This window comes from Olea europaea, unplaced genomic scaffold (genome assembly GCF_002742605.1).
Source record: "Olea europaea var. sylvestris unplaced genomic scaffold, O_europaea_v1 scaffold998, whole genome shotgun sequence".
Lineage (NCBI taxonomy): Eukaryota > Viridiplantae > Streptophyta > Magnoliopsida > Lamiales > Oleaceae > Olea > Olea europaea.
This window is the reverse complement of record NW_019268496.1, coordinates 142,770-155,628: the sequence shown is the minus strand read 5'-3', so window position 1 is coordinate 155,628 and position 12,859 is coordinate 142,770. Positions and strand designations below refer to the sequence as shown.

The following is a 12,859-nucleotide window of genomic DNA, read 5'->3' as shown; positions in this document are numbered from 1 at the left end:
AATTAAAAAAATTGAATTTCGAATTAGTACCTCACGAAATAAAATTAAACTAAACTCAATCCCCGACAACGGCGTCAAAAACTTGTTCACGAAATATTTCTTTCGATTTAAATTACCGCAAGTGTACGGGTCGTGACAAGTAATAAAGTGGACTTTAGAAGTCCGAGTATCGTCCCACAGAGAAAGAGTAGTTCAATTTTATTTATTTTAGCCTTAACCGAAACTAATTGACTTAAGATGAATTTTAGAATTAAAAGCCCTAATTTTGAGAGAAATCCCCAAATTGAAGAACCCTAATTTCAAATTAAACCCTAATTACTCAAATTCACTTAACGAATGACTCAATTACGAAATGTTATGAAAATAAATGAAATGTATTGTCAATTTATGAAAATCTATGTAAAACGAATGCACTAGGATCACGAATCCCCAAATAATTATTAAGTAAACCCTAATTTCACAATTTTGATAATCCAATGAGAATTTGACAAATCAATACTCCTAAATCTATTCAATACTCTCTCTCGAGATATATTGAACCTATTCTCATAAATCACCAGCCTATATTTCTATGACGGATGCAATTATACAAGAACGCGTGTATTTTCTTTTGTGAGCAATTAAAGATTTACATAGGGCATAGGGGTATATTTCTATCCCCTATCGGACCCTATGATGAATTATATATGTCGAGTTTAATCCAATTTCCTCAAATTCAGAATTAAACCACCAAATTCACACAAATTAAGTGCACATGAATTGTGGAAACAAATAAATAAATATAATTCATTCAAATAATCCCATCGAACTATGAATTCAAAGTCATGAAATAACAGGTTTAATAATAATTACATGGTTCATCGATCACCTAGTTACAGAAATCTAGCCTATCATGATAAAAATAATAAAATCTATCAAGTTTTGAATAAAATATATCATCGGGTTATCAAATCTTGAAGAAATCTTGTAAATTTTCGCGTCAATCATTGTTTTTGCCTTCAAATCCTCTCCAAAATGAACGTTTTTGCGTCCCAATTCGTTCGTGTCAGCTTCTAGACGTTTGTTGCTATTTAAATCCGTCGAAATTAGGTTACCAAAGGAGTTGCAATCATATAAGGAAACTGCAAAAATCGGGCACAGATTATACCTATGCGACCGCATAGGCATAACCTATGCGACCGCATAGATATATGAATTTTGGCGTTTTTAATCCCTGAAGGGTTACTCGCGACCGCATAGATTTTCTACTATGCGACCGCATACTAGAGTGAACTTCCAAATTGAGTCATTTTGATCCTCAAGTTTCATTCCTTCACTCCTTGACCTCCTCTCTTGTTTCTAGTTGCTCCAATGTTCCATTATAACTTCCAATTGGTGCTTAGCTTGATCAATTGCTTGATGTGTTCATTGGATCAACTTTCAGATAATTGCAATTTGGTCCTTGAATTTTTATTTTGCTCCAATTTGGTCCTTTTTCGGCTCTTTTCTCCTGAATTCCACTATTTCCATAGAATCACCTACATTGCATGAATTCGACAAAATTAAGTAACAATTCAATCATTTTACTTGTATTTAAGTCATGTTTGTGATATAAATAAGTGTGCAAAAACACACTTATCAGTTAACTATATATGTTGAAGGCCCCTGGAACATTGGGTGGAAGCATAAGCTTTGAATTGACGATTAGCACTTACAACACTGGTATCATAATTTCTATGAAAATGCATATGGTCACAAGGCTCCAAATTATAATGGAAAATCAAAAAACAAGTGGACTGATGGCGAACAAAAAAACGAGTGGACTCCAAATTATCTATCTAAATCTTTATCTTCTCTTCCTTTTCATTTCTTTTCTATTCTCGAAGAAAAAGAATCCCTAGAAATCTTTCCTGCTTTGCTCTTTCTTCAACAGATTTGCAAATGAACGCGATATTAAAGGTAAATATCTTTGGCATATATACCTTTTGCACTATTCATTTTACATGCTGCTACTTAAGATGGAAACCCTTGCTCTTATTATTTTCATAGCTTCCACAAAAATTCTAAAGATAGCTTTTAATCCTGCATATTTCTGTTGTCTTCTTCATATATCGTACTGTGGTAAAAAAATGGGTAGAAGTCATTTGCCCTAATATTTCTATTTTGTTATTTCTCGATCTTGGGGGGGTGTTTTAATCCTTTTCAACTGACAATTTTTATTTTTCTGTTTCTGTGTATATGTTCTGCATCTCTATTGTGACGCGATTTCTAACGGGTAAGATTTTTTAAAGCCAATATTTTCTCTTATTGATCTTTTCCCTAATTTTAAATAAAAATCTAAAATCTACCCAACAAATGTTTTTGTGTAGGTACGATGATGGTGATCCTATATACAGAGATGATCAATCATACATGGTGGATAATGTATTAAATTATGATCCTGATAAACCTGCAAAGATGGGAGCTGGATTAAAGTTTATCATGGTATGTTAGTTTGTTCTTCATTAATATTAAATGTCTCTTATCATATATCTTTATAGTATGTTTCATGGATTGCAATCACTAATTCTTAGAATATTTCTTCTCGAACTACTTCATTTTGAAGTAGACGAGGGATGTAATATTCTTTGGTACTCAAGTGATCACATTCTTGATTAGGTCTGATGGTACGTATCTATCCGTGTAGACCAGTATATATGAACGCCTTTTGATATGATATGGTTTATGTTTACTAAAATAGCGATGCTATTTGGATTGAACTGCTCCGGATCTTGTGCGATTTGGCTAGTTATAGAAGGCTAAGGCTTATGATTTAGTAGTTCTATAATATGTGATTGTAATGTCACTTGCACATCTAATTTTATCGATGTTGCGTGGTAGTTTATGTCTATGGAACTGAAAGGTGGAATGATTAAGCACTGTCAAATGAAAAAAAAAATGGTTTCTGAGCAAGTAGAACTCAAGGAAATAGTTTACAAGACAATACGATAGAAACAATGGTACATGTTTCGGTACTAAAAGCTCTACGAGCCTTGAAGTAAAAAATAGTGGCTCTTTTGATCACTTCAATTTGCATACTTAGTTTCATATGCTCCTTTACTTTGTATATGTTGACACACATCCTCAGTAAATAAATCTGCTCTTTTTCTATTTTAAGTTAAGTAGGGAGATGATTTTGCCGACTATGATTCATTGTTTTGGTAAAAGTTTCTATTATTATTTTTTCCTGATCATACTTGCCTTCACATGAGAGTTATATTCAAATTCTTTTATTATTATCTAAAATCATCTTACTCATTAGACTATAGAGATAAAATTCATTTTATTATGCTTTGAATAAGTAGTCTGCATACACAACTAATCTCTTTAGAATGCTCATTCAGGGGTTGACATGAGATCGGATTTTTGGGGAATTCATTCATTTCCCCACCAACTGACCTCGCTTTGGAACTCGATTTCGAATCCCCCTACTTAATGCCTTGATGATAGATTGTGATATTGTAACTTAAATTTTTGTTAATAATAGTTCTAAAAATGAAATCTGGCTTATAGCCTCCTTAGTTGTTTTAGATCTGGCTTCATTTAGAATTATTTAGTACTCTTTAATTGTAAATGGGTATAATTTTTGAACATTTGATTTAAAATGACTCAATTTCTAGCTTTACTGTTTGCCAAGTATTATTCTTGTTTTCCATGTGAAAGTTTGATGTGTCACCATACAAACAATTTTGTTACTGCACCAGATTAATATGGAAACATGGAGGGAGCTGAAAGTGGAAGCTGGCAATGGAAACGTGGATGTATCTATCCACCATTCACAAAGCCCAGCCATATTTTTATAAATCTCAACCCTCTTTAAAGGTTTGAAGTGCTTACAATTTTTTGTGGACCCTTCAAGGGTATCAAAATGACAAATGCAATGCAATATTTTAATACGCGAACATTACCTTAAAAATAAAATGCACAGGCAATAGGCTAGTAATATATGAAAGAAGACAAAAAGTAAACAGATAATGACTGTTATTAAACATTATTGTGTTTCCCACTCATCATTGCGTACTTGACCGTTGGATTGCTTATCGAAGAGAACTTTTTATATAATGAGTTATCTAAAAATATTGGATTACTTTTGAATATAGTTATTGCTTTAGAATATTATTGATAATTTTTGTTACTGTTAAATTTGTCGAAAGAAACTTTTTCAAAATTAAAATTATTAAAATATTTATTTGCAATCAACTATGTAACAAGACGATTGAATGTGCTAACTTTGATATCTGTTGAACAAGATTTGTTAAATCATATCGATTAAGAAAAATTAATTATTGACTTTGCTTCTGAAAATACAATAAGAAATATTTTTACAAGAATTGTTGCATTTCAAGGCTTACACGTGGTACTTATTGTTTTTGATTTGAAGGCTTGCTAATATGGAATTGGACAAAGAGGTTATTGACCTGGATATTTTTTTGTTGATGACATGTGAATTTTGACAAAGTTTGGGAGGTGTTTTTGAGTTTTTCTTTTACTTTTTTTATTCACGACATATAAAAAAATAATTTAATATTATAATTTTGCAATGAAATAATATTATTGGAATACCTTTCTTTAATATAGTTTATAATTATATGAAAGTGGTACCATTATAAAATGTCACACATGGCATCCAAAATCACATAACCAACCCTATCATTACCATCGTTTTGTTTTTTTTTTGTTTTATTTCTCTTGCAATGAAATGTGTATTATACCCTTGTCAACTTTTAAAAAAAAAAAAAGAAAAAAAAAGCTTCATTTTTTTAAAAAAAATATTTAAACAAATTTATGACGCCCTAGAATTAATAAGTAATACAAAACCAAACAGAAGTTTATCATTTCTAAATCGATCAGTTGGAGCTGGGTTATGTTTAGTGCAATCTATAATTCTATAACAGTTTTAGAGTAAAATGGCACTTTTCGTTCTCAACGAAATGTTATATATATACTCAATATTTTTTTGGGCACATGTATCCTCAACCTTTCGAAAATATAGCGAAATTCATCCTCCATTAAATAAATATAAAAAAGAAAGAAACTAAAATAAAAAATAACAGAAAAATTGCAGTAAGAGAAGAGAACTATCTTTCCAAAATAAACAAATAAGTGTTCTTTAACCATCCACATTCCCACCAGGGCGGAGCCAGGAAATATTTTCAGTGCGGGCATAATTTAACCCAGGGGCGGACCTACATGGGGTTATGTGGGGTCAATGATACCACAAAATTTTGCCCCCCCCCTTTTTTTTTTAACAATCTACTTTGATGCACTTATCGAGATGCCAAATGAAGTCAAAATATTGCATTCTTAATACCATTTCGAAGTACTATGGCCTAATTTTTCACTTATTAATGGCATGCGATGTGGTCAACTATAGCAAAAGTTATGACATGAAACTAGTATTTTGAGAATTTCGATAATATCCTAACTTTAAAAATTCGTTTGCGATCAGATGCTATCTGAATCCACAAATCGTTTATGCCATGTAAAAGTTTGTTTCGAAAACTACATTGTTTTCATATTGAATGGTTTAAACGGATATCGAAAAGAGTTAAATATGTATCAAACGTACGCTTCCAAAAAAAAGTCTAACTCGTTTTTTTTAAATTAAATTAATTATTATTTTTGTACGATAAATTTTTCAATATAATTTATATCATTTCATTCGGAAATCTTACATGAAATATGACGTAAATTTTTTAGGATCGTTACGGATTAAATGCAATTTGAATTACTTTCGAATTATATTTGTTTTAAATTTGAATTTCATTTACTTCCAGAACAAAACTTGAATTTTATTTCAATTCATTTAATTTTTATATTTTATTTAATTTACTCAATGTTAACTCAGCATTTGCCAATGAAATGATAAACAAAACTTTATAAGTAGCAAAATTTATTTAATAATATTAATAATGATGTAATTATACGACGTTTTCAAATTGTCAAAATATATATAAACTTATTTTCATTGATATTATGTTGTTTATTAAAAAAATTATTTTTAAAATTTTGACCCCACAATACTAAAGGTATGGGTCCGCCCCTGATTTAACCCATGTCGAACATTGTGTTTTGGTCATGAATTTAATGATGATAAAATTATAAAACAAAATCATAGGTTTGAGCCTAAAAATAAAACCCATGTGAATTAAAACATGCTTTTACTCCACATCCCCCGTTGATTAAAAAAAATAATAATAAAAAAATTTGGACCTAAAATTTCAGTCTCAACATGGCTCCGCCACTGTTCCCCAACCCCACAATCCCCACCCAAACACCACCAGCAGCTACCACCACCACCACCACCACTATCCCCACAACGCCACAAGAGACAATAGTGTTCTTAAGGAGGACGGAAAATTACTGTCAATTAAATGTTTATTATTATTTTATTCTCAATTCTGGTTAGGTTTTGATTAATCAGTTATTATTACTGAGGTGTTAGCCGTGCAATTCATTTGTATTATCCTATTTATTAGGAGATAATTTGTGATTCATGGAATAACCACTTCAGTAGTTTCTATTTGTATAAATTGTAAGTACATTAAGATACCGAGTTTGTGAACATGGTTGGTTGCTGCAGCATTTCGTTTTAGACATTAATTTGTGAATAAATTTTTTATCTTAATGGTACAAAAGGTTAAATAAGAAGATAGACAAACAATATATCCGTTTGACAAAGTATTTGAAAAGTCAAAAGTTGTTCTTGAGGCTAAAAAATTATTTTTTAAGACATGTTTGAATAATTTTAACAAGTATTTTGTCTGTTTTTTGCTTGTCCATTTTCTGAGCGTGTTTGGCATGCTCTGCACGCAAAATGTAACTTGCATTGGATTCAACGGAGTTGGGCAGATACTCTTTCTTGGATGGAGCAGTTTCGTGGGAGGTCAATGCAATCCATCGTCATTCGGTTGATGTTTGCTTCGATTTATGCTATATGGAGTGAGCGCAATGCTAGGACCCATGGTGAGGCTCCTAAACACGAGCCTGCTGTTATTCGAGATATTGTTTTTTCTGTTTCTGCACGAGTGAATTTATCTAAGGGTTTGGTCCCATTTAACGAGAATAGATGGCTCCAACGTTCATAAAATTTTTCTACGTATATTTTTTATTGTCATTGTTAGGATATGAACCCTAATTTAGGGTTCTGTTTTTTTTTTTTTTTTTTTTACTATTCCAAGAAAATATTTTCCTTAAAAATATATTTTCAATGGAAAAAAATAATAATCAAAAAATCCAAAGTAGAAATTTGGGTTACAAATTGATATTTTCGTTAAAAATAAATGCAATTAAACACACTCGTAATGTTATTGTGGCACAACCGCCGCCATCTACCTACTACTACAACTTTTCCTAAATTAAGCCCATAATCTCCAATTCTCCATCAACTTTTCCTCTTCCATGGTTGAATCAGTTTCTATCAAACTTTCTAGAAGCATATATCAAGATAAGCCCCATCTTTGATTTTTCAAGCCCGAAGTATTGTGAAATAAGATGAAAGGATATGCAGGATGCAATATTATCTTCTGCTTGGTATATAAGTCGCGTCTCTAATTTTATTTCCAATGATTTTACTTCTTTGCTGTTATAAGTAGAGTCAAGCGACTCGCTGCTACTATCATGTGGGGATCTACGGCGCAGCGATGGTTATTTCAAGGTGGGGATCTGTTTCCTACACAGTGCCATTGAAGCAATCTGTGGTGCACATGGCTGGTTTTAAATAGAGGTGAGTGAGGCTACCGCCTCGGACCCATCGTTAGAGGGCCTCTAATTTAGGGTTCTGTTATTGGTGTTAGGAGACATATATTCCTAGCCTAGTTTCCGGAGGTATGCCCCTGTGATTTGTACTTTATTTGAACGTAACTTTTTCAATAAACTATTTTTGAAGAAGTAGGACAAAAACAGAAGTCTTACCAATTGGACCTGTATTAATATTTCACCTTGAATTCCCCATTTATTTGATCTTATATTCAAACAAATAAAGTTGAACCCATGGTTTAAAGTCCATATTTTCCTAGAAATGTTTCCTACCTGTCCAAATTATTAATGTCCTTACAACAATGGTCCTTGTCCCTTATGGACAGAGCTATTATAAGTTTTATTCTTGAACTATTTAAACATGATATTGGTTAAGAGGATTTGGCTCCACGACTCGTATGAAACTGCTGATTAGTTAGATTTGCTATTTTACGTGCTTAACACATTGAATTGTTGAATAAGACGAGTATGATAACCTAAAAATTGCTTAGGCAAACTTCTGAATTTTTTTTGTCATGTCAAACTTTCATTTCAATCAATATCTCAACTAGTAAGCAACCGTTAACGAATATTAATGTTACATATCTTAGAATCAGCAGAATATCAAATTTGATTTTGTGTTCTATCGAGTATGAGTTATGACCTAAATAATGGTGTTTTAAAATTTGTCCATAAATTGAAGTACTTGATTTCATATCCAAGATTATCCATATTAATGTAGAAGGGGAGATGCATCCTTCTATATTTGGAGGATGAGGTGACTGTCAAACCATTCCAATTGCAAAAATCAAATAGAACATTAATTGTTCGATGGAAACTTGTTACCAACTTTTTGTGAGAGCCCATTTGGCTAATTTATTAGTGAAATAAAGATAGAAAGAGCCAAAGAGGGGACCTTATTCGCACTAAAAGATGTCTGCAAAAGTAAATTGTAAATTGGTGTGATTCTATTGATTGTGTCGTGAAACTCGCCACCGTAACAACCACCCTCAAAAATATACAATACCTATATGTTCGTTTCTTTGGTCCAGACACAATTTTTATTTTAAAAGTTTAAATTATTGAAAAATAATAAAGTCATGTATTCATATTCTATAAGCTTGGGTTATTATGTAAATATGAAAATCATTTTAAATTAATAATTGAACACAAACAGGGCGGAGCCACAAAAAATTTCCAGTGTGCCCACAATTTTTTTACTAAAACAAACATTTCTTCCAATTTTTCTCTCAAAGTGCAAGTTTTCCAATTTTTATGGCCAATGTACAGGTTTTCTCCCAAAGTTGAGTGCAGGCATTGGCCTGGACTCAACTCTACATGACTCCGCCCATGCACATAAGTATTTATAATTGGAAGTTATATCCTTTTTATTTATATTTTAAACTATCTCGTGTAAAAATTTTAAACTTATAATTTATTTATTTTTTTCATGATTCCAATAATCCATTGAGCAAGTTCTAACTCTAGAAAGAAGAAAAAGAAGACGAAGTAACATAGGTTAATTTTAGTTAATATGCAACTAAGTTAAAAGCACACGTTTGCTTCTAATGAGATTTTGACATCTTAGTTGAATTTTTTATACTATCAAGTAGGTCTGGGCAAAATAACCTTGAACATGATCCAAACTGCTAAATTGATTTGATTCAAGTCGGTTTGATTGGGTTCGCAGTCCATTGGTTGATTTCCATTGAGATTTTCCAACTCGAAACTTCGATCTAAATGATCCTTTATAAAAATGGATTTAAAGAGGAAAAATGCTTTGAAGCCGACCCTACTCAAATCAATTTGGATCTGGTTTGAACCTTATCAGTTCAATTTTCAGTGGTCACGTTGGACCCAACTTGACTCGTGCACATCTCCAATATCAAGTGTTACTGAACCTCCTACCAAACATGTTGTAAGAGTTTTATTAACTAAATTTCATATACTTCCAGCTGATTTTTGATGCAGAATGATAAATATTGGGACAACACAAGAACTATTAACTGATCATTTCATCCCCCAAACACAAAGGGAAGATGAAATCGTCGTACACAGACACGACTAATCTTTAAGAATTACCTTAGCCAGATCCACGGCGAAAAATGGACAACCAAGCTTTCTTCATGATCAAACACACATCTTTATAATTATCATCAAACAACGACGTCCCACGTCTTGAAAATCGTCTTCCTTCTCCATGGAAACGGGAAGGTGGCAATGATGTTGACCACGACAACAACGGTAACACAGACGAGGATGATGATGAAGAAGAAGACGATGACATTTCAAACTGGTCAATTTTCTTGAGATCGATTCTTCTGAGTAAAGTGTGCAAAATTCTTGATCTTGAGCTAGTCTTTAAGGGTTTATTCTTGTTGGTGGAATAGTAAGAAGGAGGGGGTGAAAGAGGAGGAATTACAGAGGTGGCATCGTCATAGAATATTGTGTGGTGTTTGGGGGTGCCAGGGCGAGTTTCCCACATGAAGGGCACTGCAACAGATACATCTCCATAGTAAACCCTAAATGAAGGGTTGGTTTTTGTGGATTCCTTTGCAAGGAGCCTTGAAAAAAACTTGTCGTCATTCTTGATTTCAAAGGACTTCTGCCCAGAATCTTGGCTCTTGCTAATCAGATTCGGCATGTTGAAAGTAAGGAAGAGAAGGGTGGAGATAAATAGAGCTTTAATGATAGGAAGCAGTTGTTCTATAATATATCACGAGCAATATTATTGGATAGAGACTAAAATCAGTTTTTTTGATGGTTTTGATAAAAGTTGATGAAATGTGTGATTGAAAAATTGTGGATCCTATAAAATGTGTAGTCAAAATTAATTGTTGATTTTCATTTATATTTTAAGGAAAAAAGCAACTTTGCTCGAATTTTGATGACAGCTCGATTGACAGACCCTCACATTGAGCGTGGGTCTCGCGTGAGTTAAAAAATACCGACCCCCCATTTGTGTGTGTTTTCGATCATTCTCTATGTCAAGTGTAGCTCGATCCATATTTTAATCAAATTTTTTAATAGTATCAAACATGGGCCGAAATTATTGCAACAAAGGTCCTTTAACCTGCTATGTCTGTAATGAATTGATCCCCAAACAGATTGAGGGGATGAGTTTTTCTCCTCTCTCTAATTTTTCCTTATTAAAATTATTTGCATTTTTCCTTTTCTTTTCTTTTTTTCCCATACCTTGCATGTACTATTTCAAAAGTCAAATAGACTGAATATGTTTATTTAACAATTATAAAATATTGAAGATATAGAAATGTTCCGAAAGGTCACAGATTGGGAAATATCACTACAATTTCCCGTAATGTATTATGCATCTGTTTAGTTCAAATAAAAAATAAATTTTTAGTAAATTTTAATAAAAGTTAATAAAATATGTAATTGAAAAATTACAAATTTCATGAAATGTATGATTAAAATTAATTATTGATTTTAATTTAAATCGTAATTTATAACTTTAACTAAACCAAAAGGTACAGGGTTTGCTCGGTAATGATTATGAGAATTGATTTTTTGATTATTAGAGAGAAAAATAGGTCCCACTTGTGAGTGTAGAAGTAAAAAATGATAACTGAAAATAGTGAAATAATGGTCAAAAATTTGCTACCAAACGGGGGGCAAAATATTTAGAGATAAATGATGAAAACAACATGGAAAATGCCAAGAGCGAAGTAGTCCTTGGTGAATTTACATGTATAATTATATAATTTGTTATAGGTGTACACGCATGTATAATTATATATTTAAAATATTTTACTAATTTTAAAATCTTATTATTATATTATGTTAAAGATTACAATATTAATGAAAAAGGGAGAAAAAATAAACAAATGATGACTATTATTAAACATTATTGTATTTCATATTTATAATTGCGTATTTGAAGGTTGGATTGCTTATCAAAGACAACTTTTTATATAATGAGTTATTTAGAAATATTGGATTACCTTTTGAATATAGTTATTGCTTTAGAATGCTGACCCACTCCATTGTGTGAAGCATGTAGAGGTTCAGTAAAAAATAAATAAAAAAATCTAGCATTGTAGCAGCCCCCTAGGTTTTATTCTCGAACTATGTAAACATGATATTCGATAAGAGGATTTGGTGCCACGACTCGCATGAAACTGCCGATTATTTAGATTTGCTATTTTACGTGCTTAACACATGAATTGTTGAATAAGACGAGTAAGATAACCTAAAAATCTCTTAGGCAAACTTCTGGATTTTTTTGTCATGTTAAACTTTCATTTCAATCAATATCTCAACTAGTAAACAACAACTTCTAATGAATATTATTGTTACATATCTTAGAATCAGCAGAATATCAACTTTTATACTGAGGGGTGGAAAAAAAAGTCACAAAAAAGTGTAAATAAGTATGTAATTAACGAGTTCTATCGCGTATGACTTAAATAATGGTGTTTTAAAATTTATCCATAAATAAATGAGAGAAATTAAGTTGAAAGTGCTTGATTCTATATCCAAGATTATACATATTAATGTAGAAGGGGAAATGCATCCTTCTCCGTTTGGAGGATGAGGTGACTGTCAAACTATTCCAATTGCAAAAATCGAATAGAACATTAATTGTTGGATGGAAACTTGTTACCAACTTTTTGTTAGAGCCCATTTGGCTAAATTATTAGTGGAATAAAGATAGAAAGAGGGGACCTTATTAGGATGTTTGCAAAAAGTAAAATGTACATTGGCGTGATTAAAAAAATATACGATACCTAAATATTCATTTCTTTGGTCCAAACACAATTTTTATTTGATTACATCAAATTATCTTGTTTAAAAGTTTAAATTATTAAAAAAATAATAAAGTTATGTATTTATATACTATAAACCCATAAATATCAAAATCATTTTAAATTAATAATTGAAGGCATAAATTATTGATATTTGGAAGGTAAATCTTTTCTATTTATATTCTAAATTATCTCGTGTAACCTAACTCTAGAAAGAAGAAAAAGAAAATGAAGAACATTGTTAGTTAATATGCAAATAAGTTAAAAGTCCACGTTTGCTACTAATGTGATTTTGACATCTTAGTTGAATTTTTAATGAGGAAATTACAGGAAACCCT

At 31.5% G+C, this 12,859-nt stretch overlaps 1 long non-coding RNA gene across 2 annotated transcripts; it reads left to right on the top strand.

Moving 5' to 3' along the window:
* The first annotated feature begins 1,781 nt into the window (after positions 1–1,781).
* On the top strand, positions 1,782–3,660 carry LOC111392945. Of its 2 annotated transcripts, none has more exons than XR_002702365.1 (3): positions 1,782–1,938; positions 2,376–2,463; positions 3,363–3,660. It is a non-coding gene; the product is annotated as an uncharacterized LOC111392945 (long non-coding RNA). The 2 variants fall into 2 exon arrangements; XR_002702366.1 differs by lacking the exon at positions 1,782–1,938 and adding an exon at positions 1,945–2,254 and having other exon boundaries at positions 2,349–2,463.
* Positions 3,661–12,859: the final 9,199 nt, after the last annotated feature.